The sequence below is a fragment of the Sus scrofa genome, chromosome 8 (genome assembly GCF_000003025.6).
Source record: "Sus scrofa isolate TJ Tabasco breed Duroc chromosome 8, Sscrofa11.1, whole genome shotgun sequence".
NCBI lineage: Eukaryota > Metazoa > Chordata > Mammalia > Artiodactyla > Suidae > Sus > Sus scrofa.
In genome coordinates this window covers 131,617,917-131,642,564 of record NC_010450.4, presented here as the reverse complement: position 1 = coordinate 131,642,564, position 24,648 = coordinate 131,617,917, and the positions used below count along the sequence as shown (strand labels likewise).

The 24,648-nt window shown below is 41.7% G+C and overlaps 1 protein-coding gene across 2 annotated transcripts in view; it reads right to left on the bottom strand.

Moving 5' to 3' along the window:
- KLHL8 (kelch like family member 8) overlaps positions 1 to 8,394 on the bottom strand; it is a 66,991-nt gene extending 58,597 nt beyond the window's left edge. Inside the window, exon 1 of one of the 2 annotated variants that reach the window (XM_021101776.1) lies at positions 8,203 to 8,394. The gene's annotated coding sequence lies outside the window, so the exon portion shown is untranslated. The remainder of the gene's footprint in view (positions 1 to 8,202) is intronic. The other variant, XM_021101779.1, reaches the window with a different exon arrangement.

Here is a 24,648-nt window from a genome sequence, read left to right as displayed (position 1 = left end):
CTCTTTGATTTCTTCAATGATCCACTGGTTGTTCAACAGAATATTGTTTAGCTTCCAGGAGTTTGTGGTTTTTGCCGTTTTTTTTGTTTGTTTGTTTGTGTTCTAGTTGATTTCTAGTCTCATAGCATTGTGGTCAGAGAAAATGCATGGGATGATTTCAACTTTTTAAAATTCACCAAGGCTTGATCTGTGGCCCAAAATGTGATCTATCCTGGAGAATGTTCCGTGTGCACTTGAGAAGAATGTATATTCTGTTGCTTTGGGATGGAATGTTCTATAAAGATCAGTTAAATCTATCTGGTCTTGAGTATCATTTAAGGCCTGTGCTTCCTTAATGATTCTGTCCGGATGTTCTGTCTCTTGACGTAAATGGGTGTTAAAATAGCAGAGGAAGGAACACACCCAAGCTCATTCTATGAGGCCACCATCACCCTGATACCAAAACCAAAGACACCACCAAAAAAAAAAAAAAAAAAAAAAAGAAAAGAAAAGAAAATTACAGACCAATATCACTAATGAACATAGATGCAAAAATCCTCAACAAAATACTAGCTAAGCAAATCCAAGTATAAGAATCATATACCATGATTGAGTAGGATTTATCATAGGGATGCAAGGATTCTTCAATATCCACAAATCAGTGAGATACACCACATCAACAAACTGAATAAAAACTATATGATCATCTCAACAGATGCAGAAAAAGGTTCTGACAAAATTCAACACTCATTTCTAATAAAAACTCATCAGAGAGTGGGGAAAGAGGGAACCTACCTCAACATAATAAAAAACATATATGAAAAACTCACAGCTCACATCATTCTCAATGGTGAAAAATTGAAAACATTCCCTCTAAGATCAGGAACAAGACAAGGATTCCACTTTCACCATTATTATTCAACATAGTTTTGGAAGCTATAGCCACAGCAATCAGAGAAGAAAAAGAGGAGTTCCCATCGTGGCTCAGTGGTTGATAAACCCAACTAGTATCCATGAGGACACAGGTTTGATCCCTGGCCTCACTCAGTGGGTTAAGGATCTATCATTGCCGTGAGCTACAGTGTGTGTTGCAGATGCAGCCTGGATCCTGCATTGCTATGGCTGTGGCACAGGCCGGCAGCTACAGCTCTAATTTGACCCCTAGCCTGGGAACCTCCATATGCCTCAGGTGCAGCCCTAAAAAGACCAAAAAAAGAGAGAGAAGAAAAAGGAATCCAAATTGGAAAAGAAGTAAAACTATCACTGTTTGGAGATGACATGATACTATACTTAGAAAACCTAAAAACAGCACCAGAAAACTGTTAGAACTCACCAATGAATTTGGCAAAGTTGCAGGCTACAAAATTAATACTGAGAAATCAGTTGCATTTCTTTATATTAATAATGAAAGATCAGAAAGAAATCAGAGAAAATATCCCATTTACAATTGCATCAAAAAGAATAAAATACCTAGGAATACCTAAAGAGACAAAAGACCTATACTCTGAAAACAATAAAACGTTGATGAAAGAAATCAAAGACAACCCAAATGGAAAGCTATACCATTATCTTGAATTGGAAGAATCAATATTGTCAAAATGACTATAATACTCAAAGCAATCTACAGATTCAATGCAATCCCTATCAAATTACCAAAGACATTCTTCACAGAAATAGAACAGAGTATTTTAAAATTTGTATGGAAACACGAGACCCTGAATAGCCAAAGCAATATTGAAAAAGAAAAACGAAAATGGAGGAATCAAGCTTCCTGGCTTTAGACAATACTACAAAGCTATAGACATCAAAACAACATGGTACTGGTATTAAAAACAGAAATACAGACCAATGGAACAGGATATAAAGCCTAGATATAAACCCAAGTACTTATGGGCAACTAATCTGTGACAAAGGAGGACAGAACATACAGTGGAAGAAAGACAGCCTCTTCAATAAATGGTACTGGGGAAACTGGAAAATTACATGTAAAAGAATGAAAGTAGGATGCTAACACCATAACACAAAAATAAGCTCAAAATGGATTAAAGACCTAAATATAAGTCCAGACATTATAAAACTCCCAGAGGAAAACAGAGACAGAATGCTTTTTGACATAAATCACAGCAACATCTTGCTGGATCCACTTCCTAGAATAATGACAATAAAGACACAAATAAACCAATGGAACCTAACCAAACTCAAAAGCTTTTGCACAGCACAGGAAACCACTAAAAAAATGAAAAGACAACCTAACCCACAGAATGGGAGAAAATCTTTGCCAACAATGCAACAGACAAGGGCCTAATCTCCAAAATATACAAACAACGCATGCAACTCAACAACAAAAAAACAAACAACCCAACTGAAAAATGGGCAGAAGACCTAAATAGACATTTCGCCAAAGACAACACACAGATAGCCAACAGGCATATGAAAAAAAATGCTCAATATCACTAATTATTAGAGAAATGCAGATCAAAACTACAATGAGGTACCACCTCACACCAGTCAGAATGGCCATCACTAACAAGCCAACAAATAACAAATGCTGGAGAGGGTGTAGAGAAAAAGGTAAACCCCCCCCCCCCACTGTTGGTGGGAATATATATTTGTACAATCACTATGGAAAACGGTATGGAGGTATCTCAGGAAACTAAGTACAGAGCTACCGTATGATCCAGCAATTCCACTCCCAGGCATATATCTGGACAAAACTTTCACTGAAAAAGATACATGCACCCCTATGTTCATAGCAGCACTATTCACAATAGCCAATACAAGGAAACAATCTAAATGTCCATCGACAGATGAATGGATTAAGAACATGTGGTACATATATACAATGGAATATTACTCAACCATGAAAAAGACAAATGAATGCCATTTGCAGCAACATGGATGGATCTAAAGACTCTCATACTAAGCCAAGTAAGCCAGAAAGAAAAAGACAAATACCATATGATATCACTTATTTGTGGAATCTTAAGTATGGAACAGATGATCCTATCCAAAAACAACAAACAAAAAACAGAAACAGATCATGGCCAAGAAGAGCAGACTTGGGGTTCCCGTGCAGGGAGGCGGGGAGCGGGATGGATGTGCATTCTGGGGGTTTAAGGATGCAAACTGTTACATTTGGAATGGATGGGCAATGGGATACTACTGTACAGCACAAGGAATGTGTGTGATTTTGTTGTACACTTTGTTGTACAACTTTGGGTCACTTTGTTGTACAACAGAACTTGATGAAAAGTATAAATCAACTATACTTCAATAATAAGAAAATGTATGCATGAGAGTAATCTATTTTTTTAAGGGATCTAAAATAAGTTACCCCAAAAAGATGAATAAGGCATGACACAATTCCTACCATTAAGGAACTTTTTTTTGTTGTTGTTATTTTAATGATACACTTTATTTTTTGAGCAGTTTGAAGTTTACAGAAGAATTAAGCAGGAAGTACAGAGAGAATATTCTTTTTTTTTTTTTTTTTTTTTTTTGTCATTTCTTTGGGCCGCTCCCGCGGCATATGGAGGTTCCCAGGCTAGGGGTCGAATCGGAGCCGTTGCCACCAGCCTACGCCAGAGCCACAGCAACGGGGGATCCGAGCAGCGTCTGCGACCTACACCACAGCTCACGGCAACGCCGGATCGTTAACCCACTGAGCAAGGGCAGGGACTGAACCCGCAACCTCATGGTTCCTAGTCGGATTCGTTAACCACTGCGCCACGGCGGGAACTCCCCCATTAAGGAACTTGAATCATCTACATGGGAAATAACAGTAATAATAATAATGTGGTAAAAGCAACAGTAGAGAGCTATACTGAATATGGGAGAATTTAAACTAGGCTTTGTGATCAAAAGGGCTCCCCACTGAATGGAATAGCTCACATGTACTCAAATTTCCCATTTCACTATATCCAACTATAACCAAGTTTCATACACTGCACTCCTTAAATTTCTCTCATATTGTTGGCCTTGCTTCTTTACCACACCAGTTTAGTCATAGGTCCCACTGTCGCAAAGCTATTATTACAGCCTTCCTACAACCTCTTCTCTCACGAATATATCCTTCATACCACTACCAGCTATCATTCCCAAATTCAAATCTAATCACATCACCACAATGTTTAAAAACTTCCATGAAAAATGTAATGGTAAGTAGAAAAAAACTAGGTACAGTGATCTGTATTTTATAAATGTTTATGTTATAGGTTTCTAACTCGAATTGCTGTTTTGAAATCAATTAATGAAATAATTCCAAAAGCCTTTTTAAAAAAAAAAATTCTTTTTGCGGCAGAAAACAAGGAAATGCAAGCTTAAAGTTGGTCACAGAACTTTAAGGCATGGGCCATACAAAGTATATTCTCAAATTCTAAGAAAAAGAAATAACTAAGTGTTTAGTGTTACTATAGGTAGCACGTCTGTTTTAACTAGGTTAAATATTCATCTCTAATTGATCTCTGAGATCTATATATGCCTCTGACTATTTTTTATTAAAGTATAGTTGATTTACAATGTTGTGCCACTTTCTGCTGTACAGCAAAGTGACCCAGTCATACATACATATACATTCCCTTTCTTTTTAATTTTTTTTTATCTTTCTGTCTTTTCTATGGCCACACCCACAGCATGTGGAAGTTTCCAGGCTAGGGGTCTAATCGGAGCTGGAGCCACCGGCCTACGCCAGAGCAGAGCCACGTCTGCAACCTACACCACAGCTCACGGCAACGCCAGATCCTTAAGCCACTGAGGGAGGCCAGGGATCGAACCTGCAACCTCATGGTTCCTAGTTGGATTCGTTAACCACTGAGCCATGACGGGAACTCCTACAGTCCTTTTCTTATATTATCTTTCATCATGATCTATCCCAAGACACTGGATATAGTTCCCTGTGCTATTCAGACTATTTTTATAAAGTGCAAATCTAGAGAGCCAAACACAGTTCTGTTACTTTAGTTTATAAATCCCCAAGTATTTATTTAGATCCTCGAACCTTGAAAAGCATTCAGATATCAAATAGAAACACCAATATCAAAGGGGAAAAGAAAAAATTCAAAAAGACATTACTCCATTGGACAAATTTCCTAAATTTGTATAGCATCACTTGATTCATCTCATTAACTTCAGATCTTGTGACTGCTACTGGTAACTGACCCAGAAACGAAAGTTGGCTTCACACTGTAAAGCCTTATAGTCCAGCAATCTAGTACTAATAAAGAAAATAGGATAGTTTGATATAGCTTACTTCCAAACTATTACAAGAATGCACTCAAACGTAGAACTCAAACCTACTTCTGAAACTTCTCAAACGCAAATAAGATTAGTTTTAAATATCCCAAATTAAAATCACAATCTAATCTACATAAGCTGACTGTAAATTTCTTTTTTTCCTTTTTTTTTTTTTTTTTTTTTTTTTGGCTCTTTTTAGGGCTGCACTGGCAGCATATGGAGGTTCCCAGGCTAGCGGTCGAATAGGAGCTGTAGATGCTGGCCTATGCCACAGCCACACCAGATCTGAGCCATGTCTGTGACCTACACCACAGTTCACCACAACGCCGGATCCTTTAACCCACTGAGGGAAGCTAGGGATCGAGCCTTCATCCTGACCGATGCTAGTCAGATTCGTTTCCTCTGAGCCAAGACAGGAACTCCTGATTGTAAATTTCATATTCTTTCCAAAACTAGCAATACTGATGTTAAAATGATCAACTAGGATATAATAGCACTTCATATTCTGTGCTATTTAAGAAGAAATATTACACCTCAAGTATACTAGGTAAGCATCATCATCTAGTTTAGAAGATAATTTTCTTGAGCATTCGGCGTTTTACTGTGAGAAGGAAAAACAAGTCCAAATTTTAGAATAATCAAACCAAATTATCTTTTAGCATTTTAACATCATTCTAACATGCTGGATTGTACTAGGGTGCCATTCTTTGCCATGTATGCTACTGCTCATCAAGGCGGGAGCAGTGTGGGGGACAGTATCTGCCTAACAATAATGGATCAATCAGTGGTGTTTGCTCCAGGTATAAGCAGCAGCACTTTCACTGGTATGAATGGAATATATAAAAAATATCAACCTGTGGCTGTGGAAGAAAAACTGGCACTCACAATGCTTCAAAAAATAACTGTATACATACACACACACAAAAATCCTACTCACTTTCTCTTCTCAAAAACACTAATTTTAGGAGTTTCCATTGTGGCTCAGGGGGTTAAGAATCCATCTAGTATCCATGAGGATGTGCGTTCGATCCCTAGCCTTGCTCATTGGTTAGAGGATCTGGCATTGCTGTGAGCTGAGGTGTAGGTCACAGATGCGCCTCGGATGTGGCTTTGCTGTGGCAACCGTGGGCAGCTGCAGCTCCAATTCAACCCCTAGCCCTGGAATCTCCATGTGCCACAGGTGCAGCCCTCAAATGAAAACAAACACTAATTTTAAAAATAATCTACAAGGAGTTCCCGCCGTGGCACAGTGGGTTAAGAATCCGACTGCAGCGAAAAAAAAATTTTTTTTAAATAAAATTTTTTAAAGAATCCGACTGCAGTGGCTCAGGTGGCTGTGGAGTCATGGCTTTAATCCTTGGCTGGCACAGTGGGTAAAAGGATCCCAGCTGAGCAGCTACATCTGCTCAGATTCAATCCCTGGTCTGGGAACTTCCACATGCCATGGGTGCAGCCATAATTTTTTTTTTTTAAATCTGCACAATATCTAGTAAAGAAACCTCCCAAAAGTGGGTCATGGGTTGACTAACTAAAGCGGGTGCCGGCTGGAAGGAGGAGGAAAAGCAGTAGCCAATGAGAAAAAAAAAAAAAAAAAAAGCCATTGCCAAGTAGAGGTTCTCTTCTCATCGAAGTCTAGCCTCTGGCAGGATCAAGACTCCAGGGAGAGAGTGTAAAAGGATTTCCTCGAAGAACGAGAATGAAAGAACACCAAGAGTCCAACAATTATCAACTTATACAGGAAAACAAAACAAAACCAAAAAAAAAAAAAATTCAAAGAAAGAAGGAAAAAGTGCTACCAGCAGATAAAATACCTGTGTCAACCCAGCTTCTTTGAAGAACCCTGTCCTGAGAATCTCCCCAAAGTGGAGCCACCAGCACAAGGTAAAGGGCCACACATAGCTATTAATACAATTAAAAGGAATAACTGCTGCGGGAGGTTCGTTCCCAGCCCCCCTAGCGGGTTAAAGGATCCCTTCCTGCCGCAGGTGCGGCTCATTTTCCATCCCTGGCCCGCGAGTGCATCCATAAAGTAAAAACTCAAAGAAACCAGTAGAGAGGAAAGGAATACTGAGAAGAGTTCGATTTTCTACGAAAAGTCACCTGATCGCTGCCAGGTGGGAAAACACATGAAAAGCTTTTCAAACTCAGGCGCCCGAGCGCTGGGACGGTGCAAACCCAGCAAAGGGCCAGCCCCGGGCTAGAAAACTCGAACCGTGTGGACAAGCTAACCAACAAGCTAACTAAGCCCAGAACTGAGTGGAAGGAGGCAAGAGCTGGCACCAGCGGCTGTAAAACAACTCCATCGAGCCGCTGCGTGCTGGAAAAGAGGCTGCAGTTTCTGGTGTCACATCGATCCGGGCTCCACCCCCGCGGATGGTCCACCTGGCGCGGGCTGCTAAGCCCCCAGCACCCGCCAGGCCGACCCGCAGCGGGCCCCGCGGACCCGCCAGTGCCCCTCAGGTGGGCCAAGCCGGGACGGGCGGCTCACCCCCGGACGCGCTGCCAAAGCCCCCGGGGCGGGCAGTCCCGGGGCGCCGCTCCCCCCGCCGCGACCCCGCGCGCGGAGCCGCGAGGCAGCCCGCCTGCCCCGCCCCCACAGGCCGCGGGTCCCGCGGGCCGCCCTCCCCGACCCCGACCCCGCGCCCGCCGCTCGGCGCGGAGGGTGCCCGGACCCCGCCAAGCACCTGCCTGCTCCTCTCTTTCCTTCCCCCGGGGGCACCGGAGCGAGTCCGGGGGTCGCGGGGAGGCTGACAGAGGCTGCGGTTCCCCTCGCGAAAGGCGACCCCCTTTCTCCCGCCAAAGGGGGCGACAGAAACCGTGCAGCGGTTTCATGGGCCCAAACCCCGTCCGCTGTGGAGTTTGGGTTACGGCTCGCAGGGCTGGAGTTTCCCCGCGCCCCCGATGTGGGGCTCGGGGGAGGGAGGACCTGGCGTCAGCGCACCGCACCGCACAAAAGAAGAGGCGACTGAGGGGGCACGGGCGTCGGGTTACCTCGGTCCTCGGCTCGCCCCCCGGCTCCGTCCCTCCCGGCCTGGCCAACGCTGCAGCCGGCCGAGCAGCTTCCCGCAGCCGCCAGCTGCGCCGCACCAGCCCCGCGTGAGCAGCCGACGGACGCGCGCTCTCTGGCGCGGCCCCGTCGAGCCCAGCCGGCGCCCGGCGTCCTCTCGCCCCCGCCCCCGGTGCTGTGGCCTCAGGGGCGGGGCGAGGAGCGCGCGCCTGCGCACAGCACTCTGGGAAGTGTGGTTTTCAATGACCTCCCGGGGGACCGCTCCCGCCCCCGCCCCCACGCGCTCTCCCAGGTCGCTCACCGTGGGTGGTGGGGTTTTTTACCCCACGGCGAAGGTTATCCTGCCCGAGGCTGGCAGATCAGGGCCTAGGGGACGTCCTGAAAACACATTTTTGGGTAGGCCACCGCGTAATGCCCCCGGAGTTTTCCGTTTCTTTACTTCTTTGGCAGTTCAGTAAGTGCCCTCCTGCTGGAGGTCGAGAGTCAGGGTTTATGGCTTTGAAAGGAAAAAGGTGCTTCTCCTTTCATTCCCATCACTTTCTCCACCTGCTCTACAGAGGCTATACAAAACAGCTGGTGTATATAAATACATACCCACAGTTGATAAGCCTAAGGAAGCAGTTGATTGATCTAAGCACTCACTGCTAAAAACAATTGCAAGCAAAAATGATGTTGAAATAAACTAATTTTTCAGTAAAATGTAAGCAGGGAAAGAGTAAGCAAGAGCAAAGAAAAAAAAATTGAAGAAGGATATTCTCCTAAATGTGGCTTTTGTTAGAGCCACCTCAAATTTTCACACCAGGAATCTATTTCAGAATAAATTCCAACTTAAAGTTTATAAATATTAATATATAGGTTTGTATTGATTTTGCTAGAGTTATTTTCCCCCCAACATAAGCATCTTATGTAAAAACCCCGAAATGACTATTTCGAATTTGAAATTTTAGTTCCAGAGGGAAGAAAATAATCCCCTTTCTTTTAAATAGAAATAAATCTTTTTTTTTTTTTTTTTCTTTCGCTTTTTAGGGCTAAACCTGCAGCATATAGAGGCTCCCAGGCTAGGAGTTCCTGTCATGGCTCAGTGGTAAACCAACCTGACTAGTATCCATGAGGACAGGGTTCCATCCTTTGCCTTACTCAGTGGGTTAAGGATCTGGCATTGCCGTGAGCTGTGGTGTAGGTCACAGAGGTGACTCAGATCTGGCGTTGCTGTGGCTGTGGCTTAGGCCAGCAGCTACAGCTCTGATTTGACCCCTGGCCTGGGAACTTCCATATGCCAGGGGTGCAGCCCTAAAAGAACAACAACAACAAAATGCTTGTAGAATAGAACTGCTCTTTTTCCTCTGCTAATTGCCATAAACAAAATAACAGACTACTTGTAGTTACTAACCACGTCAAAGAAATATACGCCATAGTTCAATATGATTACCATTTATCTTTTCAAGTATATTTAGTGAGCATCGACTCTGCCAGACGCAGAGCTAGGAATTGGGATGAACTGAATAGTACCTGCCCTTGGGGAGATTTAAGATCTAGTGGAGATGGATAACTAAACAGATAATCAGTAAAAGCGTATGCAAGCGTGCCAAGAGGAGTGGGGAGCATATAAGGTATACCAGTCTAGAGCATTTTGTTTGGAGAGGGGAGTCAGGCAAAAATTCTGAAAATTAAATGTAATTCTCAAACCAAACAATAAACTGAGGGAAAAGTTCTTCCCTAAGATGTGATATATCCATAACAATGTTCTCAATTATTTTAAAAAATAGATGTCTTACAAAACAAGATACACCTCGATGGGCTTCAGGACCCGCTACACCGAAATATGGCATCTTGGCATATGAGTATCTTCAACTGAAGGAATTTGAGAAAATATCAGAAGCAGGAAGTCACTCTGCTCCCCCCCCCCAACACTGCTCTTCCAAAAACAGATCAACGAAACTCCCATATAAAAGTTACCCTCCGTATACCAGAAGGAAGACATTCTTATTGCCAGAGATGGAATTTAGGGCCAAGAAGGCTGGATAAATACACTTTTTAAAACTAACCCTTGTCTTCCTAGCTACTTCTTTGTCATTTACCAACCCTAGCCCAAAGCCGATTGTCTTATCAATTCTTCACAAATGTATTGTTGCTTTGTCAAAAAGATGTGAAAGCTTCCTGCTCTGGTCACTTCTTTGGGTCTTCATTCTCTGATGAAGTCTCCCATGTACATGTAAAAATTCAGTAACAATTAGATGCTTTTATGCTGTTACTCCGCCTTTGTCCGTTTCATTTTCACACGTAGGCAGAGACCCCAGAGAGTCAAGGAAAAGATCTTTTGCTACAACCTCAACTGAAAGAACACACGCTTCCTAAATACAGCAGATACCTTCTTAGCTTTTATTCATTCCTCCCTAGCTCCGTTTGAGAATTAAGGACTAGCCTTAATAAGTAAGGACCTTTCGTCAGACTCCATCCCTTCCCTACAGATCCCTGAATTAAAACCAAAGAGGATCTGCGATCTGTTGGCTCAGTGGCTATTGTGCTTTGTTCCAAATGAACTGCAATGTTTTAACTTCCGTTAAAACATTTGCATTTTAAGTCTTTAACTCTAATCCTGGAATAAAAGGCTTTATAGTCTCCAAAAGAATTTCAAATGTGGCCTGCTGAGGGATTTGGAAAGATTAATGAAGAGGATCGGTTTATTTTTATTTACAGTGGAGGCAAAGCTTTCAGTCGGGGGGGGGGGGGGGGGGGGGGCCCGTTCCCTGGACGGGTGCCTGATGATGAAAGCTTCCTTACGGGGCCTGAACACCCCAGAGAGACCAGCCCCTCCTGTCCAGGCCAGAGTCACTGGTTGATGGTCACCTTCTTTCCCACTCCTTCTGCTCAGCCAGCCTTTACAGCGGTGCTTCGGCTCCCCTAACAATCCCTTCCAGCCTGTTCTGGCCTCAGCCTAGTGGCCTGACTTAAGCTCGTTGGTTTCTAAGAGCTGTTCCATCCATCACCCTGGCCATTCATCTGACCCAGGCATCGCTAAAGCTCTGCTGGCCTTTTTTCACTCTCATCTCTGAAATATTTGAATTCCCCCAATTTCTCTCCAGGCCTTTGTAATTGCTGTGCCACCTCCCTCTTGGTCTGACTGACTCCTGCTCACCATCTAATGTCCACCCAGATACTGTTTTTGTTAGGAAGTCTTTCCTGGTTACAGTCCGCTTCCTCTCTATTCAGGGTATTCAGGGTTAGTGCTTCCTGTAATATGCTCGTGTTACAACCTATTTTTGCCCCTCAGGTAGCACTTATCCCTGAGCATTTTTTTTTTTTTTTTTTTTTTTGGCTTTGCCTGCAACATGAAATTCCCAGGGCACAGAGCCAACCTGTGCCACAGCAGTGACAATGCCACTTAACAGCTAGACCACTAGGGAACCCCCCCCTTCTTTTTTTTGGCCTATCAGTGAACATTTTAATGTTCTATTTAAATGATTTAAAAGAAAAGATATCTATTCTTTTGCTTTTCTGAAAGCTTTTTAAATAGAAAGTAGGAGCACAACACTTGATACAAGGTAGCTGTTCGACAAATACTGGGGAAATAAATGAATGCCTATCAACCTAGTGCAGTAAATAAGGACTCACCAGATATTTTCTATTAAAAATGTTAGGCTTGTGGACCTTGAGATTTCAGTCCAACTCTGCTTTTTTTTTTTTTTTTTTTTTTTTTTATTATTTTGTTGTTGTTGTCTTTTTTGCTATTTCTTGGGCCGCTCCCATGGCACATGGAGGTTCCCAGGCTAGGGGTCTAATCGGAGCTGTAGTCTCCGGCCTACGCCAGAGCCACAGCAACGCAGGATCCGAGTCGCGTCTGCAACCTACACCACAGCTCACGGCAACGCCGGATCGTCAACCCACTGAACAAGCGCAGGGACCGAACCCGCAACCTCATGGTTCCTAGTCGGATTCGTTAACCACTGCGCCACGACGGGAACTCCCCAACTCTGCTTCTTAAAGCATGATGGCTAAATCTCACTGGGTGGCTCCTGACTATCTATATAACTGAGAATTTGAGTAAAATATTTGAATGGAAGGAGCTGGGGTACCGCTTTGGCTAGAGGATGTTACTTGAGGATATGTTTACGTCGCAGGTATATTGTTCTTGTTTGGAGTGATTGTTTATGTGGGGTAGTTTAGGGTTAATAGATGGAGCAGAAATAGAAGACATCTTTGGTATTGCCACTGCCGGTTCAGTTTGTGCACTAAATTATTTCTCTTGAAAAATTACTTGTGTTGGTGAGTTTTTAAAATGTACAATTGCAGTTTGCTTCCCCTGCCCCCACTTTTAACAGTTCACTTTTCCTATTGCGTCCTGCCCAAGCCAGATCACTTACCACTCGCCATGAATTGCCTGGACATGGCAGAGCTTTCAGGCTGCCTGTGTGGGGCACCAGGGGCTCCTCCCTAGAGCAGTACGTGATAGGACAGTGTGAGAGCAATTGGCATCCATCCCTTCCACACACCAGAAGTCTCCTTTATTGTAGTTATCAGCAAAACACATTTCGTGAAACTTTGTTTTCCAATATCTATGTTAGAAATATGTGTGATACACTTCTGAGCAAAGTTGTATCCACAGGTATGGGGGAAAGTGTCACATGATACAAATGTTATTGTGGTTCCATTCCAATACTATTCCAAAGGTATCATCCCTATGGAAACGACTTCTTTCATTAAGATAGAGATTATATTACATTAGCTTTCTAATATGGTCCCATTCTCATAATGAAATCTACCTCTGCCAGGTTTACTTTATTAATTTTTTTTTTTAATTACAAGGCAGCATGGCAGATACTGCTAGTTACTTAAACAGTATCTTCTTGCCTTCTTCATTCATAAAAGACCCCAGGGTTTTGGGGGTTTTTTTTGTTTTTTTGTTTTGTTTTGTTTTTGGTTTTTTGGGGTTTTTTTTGGTCTGGTTTGGGGGGGTTGTTTGTTTGTTGGGTTTTTTTTAGGGATGACTCGATACCCAGCTAACAGATTATTTGTCAGGCTTCCTGACAGACTAAGTTCTACTCATAAGTACTAAGTGTTGCCTGGGACTTTGGGGATGGCTGTTAAAAGAAAACTGATTTAGCAGCTACCTCTCTTAGCCTTCTTCTTTCTTCCGGAATGCAACAGCTTGAGTATAAGCAGCCACCTTGGACTATAAAGTTATTTGAGCATGGAATCTTGTGTAGGATGGTAAAAGAATGACAGAGCACCTAGGTCCCCTGATGACCAATGAACAACCAAAACAGTCCCACGATAGGCCTTTCAGGGTCGAAAGTTCCAGTTCAGAAAGAATGTATTTGTATGTGATAAAGAAAATGTGGCTGCTTCTAAATTTTAGCACTGGCACAGTGGCCTGCCCAGACTTGCAGGCTTTCTTTCCTTATTAATTAGGAATTTAGAACAGTTCTTCCCCTGGGTCAGTGAGGAAGAAGGTACAACAGTTGGGAACCATGAAGAGATCAGCAGACGAAAACATCAACTGAAAGAGAGAAACCAGAATTGAGTAATCAGACAGCGTAGGTGCCTTTGCTTCACTAACCCTTGACTATTTTGCACAGAAACCTTAAGACAATACTTTGAGGTTATCATGTTGCAACCTTGTGGTGATGATGTCATTCTTTCCCCTAAATGGTTGCTTGCTGTCCTGTAGCCACAAACTCGTGCACCCGTAATCCTTGCGCAGATGGGGCAGAAGGAAGCTCAAATTTTCAGATCCTCTTTGCAAGTGATTCCCTTTGGGAGTTTATAAGCCAATGTTGAAAAAGAGAAATTGTAATTGCGTTTCTTTTTCAAGGAAGCAGAACCAAAGGAAAAACTTTCAGCCAATTTCCTCAGAAGCAAAACTGGATTATGAGAATAGAAGAGCCTGTTGTTCAGCCTATCTGGGACGTTTCAGTTGCTAGTTTTACCATCAGCTGAGACTTGAGTCACAGCAGCCCGGAGGGTAATTGGATATGTGCCTACCTGGTTGGAGGTACCACAAAAGGAAACTTGCTTTATGCTCACAACTGTTGATTAGAAAACAGATGAGGCAAGCAGAGCTCAATCTAGAAGATACGTGGTCACCTTTGCTGCATGATGCTTTAGCAAGCAGTCATTTACAGGTCAGCCAAAAATTTTTAACTTCGGAGTTCCCGTTGTGGCGCAGTGAATCCGAGGAGTAACCACAAGGTTGCTGGTTCGATCCCTGGCCTCGCTCGGTGGGTTAAGGATCTGGCATTGCTGTGAGCTGTGGTGTAGGCCACAGACATGGCTCTGATCCTGTGTTGCTGTGGCTGCGGTGTAGGTCGGCAGCTGCAGCTCCATTCGACCCCTAGCTTGGGAACCTCCATATGCTGCAGATGCGGCTCTAAAAAAACACACACACAGGAATTTTTTAACTTCACTCAGAATGTTGTCCTTACATCTGGACTCTCATTCTCCTTAGATAAGATGTAAACGAAATGTCCATCTTACGTGCCTCCACTTCTCAGTGCGAACCCCTTCCTCAAGCTCTGCCAAAAGCTTGGCTCCTCTCTCCTCCCAAGAAGCCCACCCCAGCCTCCTAGGCGGGCTGCTGGCAGAAAACTCATGGTACTATTCAATGAGCAGTTTGAGGCAAATTAAATGAAGGTATGGATAGGTTCTAGGAAAAGCTTCAAGGAGCAATACAGTTCTCCTGAGCTAGTAAGAGAGCAGTGACCAGAACCTGGAGAGGAGAGAAAGCTGTGCGCAGAGGCCCATGGACCATAATAAGACTTGATGACGCCCTGCAGGAAGGGACTTGGGGAGAAATACCACAATCTCCCTCTCCTCTTTGACTCCAAGTGATACCACCTGCCAAGACAGCGTCTAGAAGGCGGAGGACAAGGAAGCCCGTTAATTTTATCCTTCAGGGCCAGTTTTTCTGGCACAAAGCCGGATAGAGAAGGGTGAAGAGATTCTGGAGAGACAACTGGAAGATCCTCAGCCCAGCCACCTGCTCTGACATTTTTCTCATGCTGGGCTTATCACCCAGAACGCACTCTTTTTCAGCTGTCGCATAATCCTCTGGTCTGGTCTGGGGTTCAAGGGTATGGCCTACTTTTAAATACAGAAATGCCTCTCCCCTCAGCATTTTTCGCTGGATCACTCACACTGACACGTCACTGTAGGCATTCTTCATTGCCACTTGGACATGTCCTGGGTATTTAAGTATCCCATTACGTCATAAACTCTGTGGATCAGAATTCATGAGTTACTCTTCTAGCTCCATAGCGCCTACCGGCGTTCAGCAAGACCAGTTGAAACACACTGTAATCTTCTTAATTCCCACCCTCCTTGTATCCCTACCCCCACCTGCCCGGAAGATGCTTATACCTTTCACATGATTGTGTGGGCATGCAAAGGAAAAAGAATCATTTAAAATCAGCATTAGAAAGCACGAGAACATCTTAGGTGTGTCTACAGGGGTGTTCCTGAAGTTAGATAGTGGAGCCTGAAGGGAAAAACTAGACTTCTGTCAGCAAATACTCTGCAACTTTTTGCCTGATGGATTTTTCTTTTTTTTTAGTGATTTTTATTTTTTCCATTATAGTTGGTTTACAGTGGTCTGTCAATTTTCCACTGTACAGCAAAGTGACCAGTCACACATATATTCTTTTTCTCATGTTATTCTCCACCATAAGGATGGATTTTTCTATCTGCTTCACTAGCTCCAGGGCAGAGGAAGCTAGCAGTACTGGCAAGTTTGGTGTTTCCGACTCCATCCAGCAGCCCTCAAACATCGACTGAAGGGAGTAAAGGATTTGGTGGCTATAAATCAAGCATCCTCACCTACCTTATGGGGGGCGCAACTCTAAAGTACCTTCTACATGGCTTCCCAGAATTCCCTTGGGGCTGTGGCCCAGTTGCCTACGGGGTGACCTACACGATAATTCACCCTTCATTAGCTTCCTTCCCTTTTCTTACTCTCTCCTGCTGCCAGTGCTTCTTGGAATGACCTGACTTAAATTCTTATCTTCAAGTTTACTTCTAGGGTAGAATGAGGAGATGTCAACAATGATTTTTCAACCCACTTGTGGCAGGAATGTGCTGCAAGAATGTGCTTCCCTTGATGCAACGTCGCTTGATATCTTTTTCTTTGCTTTTATGATATCAAAACATTTTTGATCCACCTGAGAAAAATTACACAGAATTTTTTTAAAACTAAAAATAAATGTTAGTTTTGGGTAGTGGTGTTGTGTCATTATAAAAGCAACATATGCTTATTGTTGAAAAATTAGAAAATAAAAATAATGCCATTATTCTGAGATCGCAACTGTGTATCGTTTTGGAGCATTTTCTTTACATGAATTTATGTGAATAAATTGCTGTGTATCCTTTTGGAACTTTTTTTTTACATGAATTTGTTTTTTTAATCACTTTTTTTCTCATTGAAGAATATATGCTGAATAACTTGACAAATAAAACAAAAATTTTCATTTAACAACATTTAAAAATGATCGCAGGAGTTCCCACTGTGGCTCAGCGGTAACGACTCTGACTAGAATCCATGAAGATGCGGGTTCAACCCCTGGCTTCCCTCAGTGGGTTCAGGATCCAGTGTTGCCTTGTTTCACTGTATGGACTTATGGACTTACAACTACTTACCCTTTAACCAAGCTTTCTTTTTCCCTCTTTCTCTCTCTCTTTTTTTTAGGGCATATGGAAGTCTGGGCTAGGGGTCAAATCAGCGCCACAGCTGCCAGCCTATGCCGCAGCCATGGCAACACCAGATCTGAGCCACATCTGCAACCTATGCCGCAGGTCGCATACGCTGGATCCTTAATCCACTGAGCGAGGCCAGGGATGGAACTCGCATCCTCACAGACATTAATCTGCCGAGCCACAACGGGAACGGCACAAGCTTTCATTTTTAGATATTTTGAGTATTTCAGTTTTCACAAAAAAATTTACTAAGTTGTAGAACTTGTAACAAAATCATCAAGATATTTCCCCCAAAGTGGGACTGCTATATCAGAGAACACATATATTCAAAAAATTTCTGGCATCTTGCCTAAGTGGCTCCTTCCATCAAGGTATGAGATGTTTTTCCTGACAACTCTATCAACTCTGTTTCCCTTTTCTAAGCCTTTGCCAATAATTAATTTTATTCCTCCGATTAATAACAAGGATGAACTTTTTAATGCCTTCATTGGTTATCATCTTCCTTTTTTTTATGATCTGCCTTGTTTTCTGCTTGTAAGGACAATTGTAGGAAGACAAAGCTGCTGTAATTCCAACTGGAGGTTATGATCTCATTGCTTCTTTTTACTCAGTTGCTTATTCTTCCTCCAAGAATGGGCCTAAGAAAGGTCTCTGATCTCTCCTGGCTTCAGGTGTCTATGTATATGTATATATATATATATATATATATATATATATATATATAAATTCTTACTTAAGTTTAACCTTGACCCCGTACCAAAGACCTTTCACGTCCGTCTTTCCAGGAACCTACTGAATCTCTTCATTGACCTTCCTGTCCACATCCAGTTTTAGCATATTACTCCTGGCTTCCAATCTGTTAACACTCCCAACTTTCTCAGTTCCTTCTGAACTCGCTTGGCCTCCAAACTTTGAAATAGCAGAACTTTTTTTTTAACCTTTGTTTTTTTTTCTTTTTTATACCCAAATCCAATCAGACATGACTACGTGGTTTCTTGCTTCAGAATACCACACAGGTTTTTTTCCTAAAGCTTTATCCCTGCCATCCTGACTCGAATTTCGACCCATCCCCTTCTATCAGGAGGACTTCTACCTTCAGAGCTAGTAGAGCTTTGCACAAATAATTTTCAATATTTTAAAACATTACAATTATCCTGCACTTAACAGACTATGTGTCTACATAAAGTATAAAAAAATACTTAACTAAAATCTTATCTGAGGGTTTCTTTCCAAATGCATCCTCTCTCTCTCTCTGGCAGAGATAAACACTATCTATCCGGAATGTAATTTTATCATTCCCAGATACTGCTTTGTGATTTTATCTACTTGCATTTAGTTTGCATGTTTTGGGACGTTAAATAAATAGTATCATATTGTATGTACGTTTTTGCAGCTTGCTTTTCTTGCTCAACTTTGTATTGTGAAATTTGTCCTCGTTGATGTATTTGGCTGTGGTTTATTCATTTTTTACTACTGTGTGGTACTGCGTTGGATGCCTGTGCCATAAATTACAGATCTCTCCTGTTGATAAGTATTGAGTTATTTCTAGCTTTTTTTTTTTCTATTACAGACCATGCTGCTCTGAATGCTTGTGACATGTACAAGCTTACATAGCAAATGCAAGGGTTTTTCAAGAACTCACTGCTGATTTCACAGTGTTCATGACTTTGCTGTCACTAGATGATGCCAAATTGTCTTCCAAAATGGTTATATCAATTTACGCTTTAAGAAAAGCTTGGAGATTTCAATTGTTTCACATTCTAGCCAAGACTTAGTTTTGCCAGATTTCTTAATTTTTGCCAATCTGGTAAACATAAAATAGTATCTCCTGGTTTGAATTTTCATTTATTTAATTATGAATAAGATTTTAATGTTTCATATGTGTATTGCCAGTCCAGATTGTCTTTTCTGCAAAATTCTTATTCAATTTTTCCCTTACTTTTCCACTGGATTTTTGCTATTTTTACTTATTAGTGTTTATGAGTAATTTTTAATATTCTAAATAGTAATCTTCTGTTCATTATCAGAACATTAAACATCTCCTTCCAGTTTGTGAATTGTCTTCTTACTTTTAAATGATATCTTTTGATAATCTGTTCTTAGAAAGTAATAAAGTTTGTCAACTTTATCTAATGGGTTGAGCTTTTTATGTATTCCTTAAGAAATACTTTCTTATTCCTGAGACATAAAAAATTTTCTTTTAAAACTTTCGAGTTTTAGGAGTTCCTGTCGTGGCTCAGTGGTTAATGAATCCGACTAGGAACCATGAGGTTGCGGGTTCGGTCCCTGCCCTTGCTTGGTGGGTTAAGGATCTCGCGTTGCTGTGAACTGTGGTGTAGGCTGCAGACAAAGCTTGGATCCCGTGTTGCTGTGGCTCTGGCATAGGCCGGTGGCTCCAGCTCTGATTCGACCCCTAGCCTGGGAACTTCCACATGCCGTGGGAGCGGCCCAAGAAATGGCAAAAAGACAAAAATAAATAAATAAATAAATAAAACTTTCGAGTTTTACACTTTGCATCTAAATCCTTAGTCTACTTAATTGATTTTTATAAACGAAAATTGTATCATGCTGCTTTTTATGCCTACACCATAGGCAGCTTTATAGAAGATACTCAGTATTTTTCCACCTCTTTTTTCTTTGATTTATTATTTTAAACAAATTAAAAAAAATACTTGGAGTTCCCGTCGTGGCGCAGTGGTTAACGAATCCGACCTGGAACCATGAGGTTGCGGGTTCGGTCCCTGCCCTTGCTCAGTGGGTAAACGATCCGGCGTTGCCGTGAGCTGTGGTGTAGGTTGCAGACGCGGCTCGGATCCTGCGTTGCTGTGGCTCTGGCGTAGGCCGGTGGCTACAGCTCCGATTCAACCCCTAGCCTGGGAACCTCCATATGCCGCGGGAGCGGCCCAAGAAATAGCAACAACAACAACAACAACAACAACAGCAAAAAGAAACTTATTTCAAGTTAAATGAATCTTTTGAAAGCACTCTACAATGCATTCTTTGTTATTGTTTAGATGTTGCATAAACTACTAAAAACACAGGGGAATCAACAATTTACCTCACTTCTTAGATGTACCATTAGATTTAGAGCAGCATGAGTTCTGGGTCCATATTGCGTGTGTGTGTGTGTGTGTGTGTGTGTGTGTGTGTGTGTGTGTAGTCGATTAGAGATAGTTCTCAGTATTTGATCTGTTAAGTGAAGAAAATATAAATGTATCCTGTGTCACCTTTAGAGATGAGTAAGCTGTACCTTTTTTTGGGAAGAAACATGGTTGTTATTTAATCATCTTTATTATGACCTCCAACTATAGCAAATCAAACATTAAAAATTATGCTCAAGATTATATATTAAAATATGACCTCCTTAATAGAATACGGAGATGTATGATAAAACTGCAGAGTCTCCCTCTTCAGGTTTCCAAAACCCTACCACCAGCTCATGTTTCCCTAGGGGAACGCCAGGCCCACTCAATGACTTGGCACCAGAATGAGGCCAAAACTTGTCTTTGGGACAGGCGCAGTGGGAAGACGTGAAGGCACCATAGTTATCCTTGTCAAACACTTGGAGCTCCCCCTGCTGGAACATGTTGGTTAAGGAACAGCAGTGAAGGAAGCGGTCCCCCTCCGAGGCAGGAAAAATGGACGTGAGAGGGAACAACCTAGAAGTTAGCCTTGACACTAGGTGAGAGGGAAATCAGGGACTTGGAGAAGAGACTTGTGGCTGCCTGATGGGAGGGGGAGGGGTGGGAGGGATCGGGAGCTTGGGCTTATCAGACACAACCTAGAATAGATTTACAAGGAGATCCTGCTGAATAGCATTGAGAACTACCTCTAGATACTCATGTTGCAACAGAAGAAAGGGTGGGGGAAAAACTGTAATTGTAATGTATACATGTAAAGATAACCTGACCCCCTTGCTGTACAGTGGGAAAAAAAAAAAAAAAAAAAGAACACTAGGTTTTCTTCTAGGGTTTTATGTACAATGTGTCACTTTTCCTTCTACCTTGGGAATATTTGCCTCATGGTACAAAAAGCATGAACGTGATTCCTTAACTGACACCTTATGGGAGCAGCCTCAGGGAAGAGCTTAACGTCATTATATTCAGAATGTTGATGGCTGAAGATAAATGTATACACTAGAGTTTTATGCATTATGTAACTTTTGGATAGTCATTGAACTTCTCTGACCTGTGTTTCTCTAATTTTAAAATGAAGATGACAATAATAGTCCTAAAGGCTCTGACAATGGAGGGTAAATGAGAAGGCAACAGATGTGAAACAAGTTGTCACATATCCCGTGGCTAAAATCCCAGCACGTGGTAGCCATGTTCCCGGATGGACAGCCTGGAGTCCCTGGCACCGTGTCAGACCCTGGTAACACAGTGATGAATAAAGCAAGCCCCTCACCCTCCCAGAACTCAGTGTACCAGCCGACTGGGGAAGACAGCATAATATAGACAATAACAATAAAACAGCACTTTAGGAATTCCCTGATGGTGCAGCAGGTGAAGGATCCGGTGTTTTCATGGCTGTGACTTGGGGTTAATCCTTAGTGTGGGATTGGGCATGGCTAAAAACAAACAAACAAACAACATGGCAGATTTTATAAAAGACGAATGTGCTGGAAGGGTGTAAAGACACTTAATTTTTTAGATGATCAGAAAAGGCCTCAAAAAATTGTGTTTCATTTGGGACTTAAATGGTGAGGTACTTTCCAGTACATGTTTCTTTCTTAAAACTTTTGTTTATTTAGCTGTTTCAGTAGGAATGCTTCCAAAAATGTTTTTTAAAAACACAGTAATTAGGAGAACAGAAAGTTAGCCTAGTTCTAGTTTATTTCATCGGAAGTCTTAATAAACAACATACTGATGCAATCATTGGTTAAATAAATAAATCACTAGATGAGATAAATATATCAACATGGGAACAAGGAAAATATTGGCTGATGTACAAGGAGAAATTAATGGAGTTATAAGTTATATATTTTATAAGTTATATATTTATCATTATATATATAAGTTATATATTATATAACATTATAAGTTATATATTTATCATTTATACCCTATTTCTGAAAATAATATTAGGCTTGATAGCTTTTAATTGCTATTTTAAAGATAACAAACAAATTTAACATTAGCAATGACAATAAGTTCTCTTTTTGCTCTCCCTTCCCCGCCCTCAAAAAAAAAATCTGTCCTGTTAATACATTTAGGTCCTTTGACATTAAGCATTATATCTTATATTTCATATATTTAACATGTAATGACTTTTCAACAAAAATATCCTTAGAACAGGGGAAAAAAACCTTATAGCCTAATTTGCTGCCATTAGAAAAGAAGAAATGTCTTAAATCAATAACCTAGTTGTAGACCCAACGGAATTGGAAAACAAAGAGAAAATTAAACTGAGAGCATGCAGAGGGAAGGAAATAATAATTGGAATTATATGAAATAGAGGATGTAAAAACAAAAGAGAAAAATTAAAGAAATCTAGAGTTTTTCTTTTTTTTCTTTTTAGGGCCTCATGTGTGGCATATGGAAGTTCCCAGGCCAGGGGCTGAATTGGAGCTACAGCTGAGGCCTACACCACAGCTATGGCAACACCAGATCTGAGCCTATGCCACAGCTTATTGCAACGCTGTATCCTTAACCCCCTGAGTCAGGCCAGGGATTGAACCCAAATCCTCACAGAGACAATGTTGAGTCCTTAACCCATTGAGCCACAACAGGAACTCCTTTTGTTTGTTTGTTTGTTTAGATCAGCAAAATGACAAAGTTTAGCAAGACCAACCAAAAACAAAAGCAGGAAGACTCAGGAGTTCTTTGCAGCACAGCGGGTTTGTCACTGTAGTGGCCCAGGTAGCATCTGTGGAATGGGTTTGATCCCTGGCCCAGGAACTTTGATGAGCTACAGGTAGAGCAAAAAAAAAAAAAAAAAAAATCAGAAAACCCAAACCAAAACAATGACAGCAAAAAAAAAGGAAGACTCAAATTACTAAAATCACAAATGAAACATAGAGCATGGACATTAATACAAACCTTACAGAAATTTTAAAAAAGATTATACAGGAATACAATGAACATTACATGCCAGTTATAGGTTTTGATAACCTATGCAAAATGGACAGATTCCTAGATTTGTCCCCAATTCTCAACTCACTCTATTACTCTGACACCGATAAAGACATCATAAGAAAAGAAAACTGTGGACCAATAGCCTTTACGGATATAGACATAAAAATCTTCAACAAAATACTAGCAAACTGAAACCAATATTATATTTAAAAGATTGTATACCATGATCAAGTGGAATTTTTTTTTTTTTTTTTTTGTCTTTTTGCCTTTTCTAGGGCTGTTCCCGAGGCATATGGAGGTTCCCGGGCTAGGGGTCTAATCGGAGCTGTAGCCGCCAACCTACGCCAGAGCCACAGCAACACGGGATCTGAGCCGCGTCTGTGACCTACACCACAGCTCACGGCAACGCCGGATCCTTAACCCACTGAGGAAGGCCAGGGATCGAACCCACAACCTCATGTTTCCTAGTCAGATTCGTCAACCACTGGGCCACGACGGGAACTCTGACCAAGTGGGATTTTATCTCAGGAATGCAAGGATAGTTCAACATGTAAAAATAATCAATTTAATATACCATATGAAAGAAGGAAGGAGGAGGAAAAACTACAGGATCATCTCAACAGATGCAGAAAAAGTACCGGACAAAATCCAATACCAGTTTGTGATAAAAACACACACCCAGCTAGAAAGAGAAGAGAACTTCCTCATCCTGACAAAGGGTATCCATGAAAAACGACAGTTCGGAGTTCCCGTCGTGGCGCAGTGGTTAACGAATCCGACTAGGAACCATGAGGTTGTGGGTTCGGTCCCTGCCCTTGCTCCGTGGGTTAACGATCCGGCGTTGCCGTGAGCTGTGGTGTAGGTTGCAGACGCGGCTCGGATCCTGCGTTGCTGTGGCTCTGGCGTAGGCCGGCTGCTACAGCTCCGATTGGACCCCTAGCCTGGGAACCTCCATATGCCGCGGGAGCGGCCCAAAGAAGTAGCAAAAAGACAAAAAAAAAAAAAAGAAGAAAAGTAAAACAACAGTTAACATCATAGTTAATGGTGAAAGACTAAAAGATTTCCTCTAATACAAGGATCAAGGAAGTCTCTTATTTCCACTTCTATTCAACATTGTACTGGAGGTTTACCCAGGGCAATCAGCCAAGAAAGAAAAATAAAAGACATCTAAATTGGAAAGAAAGAAGTAAACATTTTTTTCTATTCACAAATGCCATGATTTCGTATAGAGAAAAACCTAAGGCGTATACACACATACACATCACACATCCTACTAGAGCTAATAAATGAGTTCAGCAAGTTCATAGGATACAAGATTAATACGCAAAAACCAGTTGTATTTCTATACACTAGAATGAACAATACACAAATGAAATTAAGAAAACAATTCCACTTACAATAGCATCAAAAAATTATAAAACTCGTGCACTGAAAACTGTAAAACATTGTAGAAAGAAATGGAACAAGACAAATAAATGGAAACAAGATAAATAAATGGAAAGACATCTCATGTTCATTCATTGGAAGATTTAACAGCATTAAGATGATAATACTTTCCAAATTCATCTGGAGATTCAATATAATCCCAGCTACCCTTTTTGCTTTTTTGCAGAAACTGACAAGCTGATTCTAAAATTCACACGGAGACAGAAGGCACATAGCATGGCT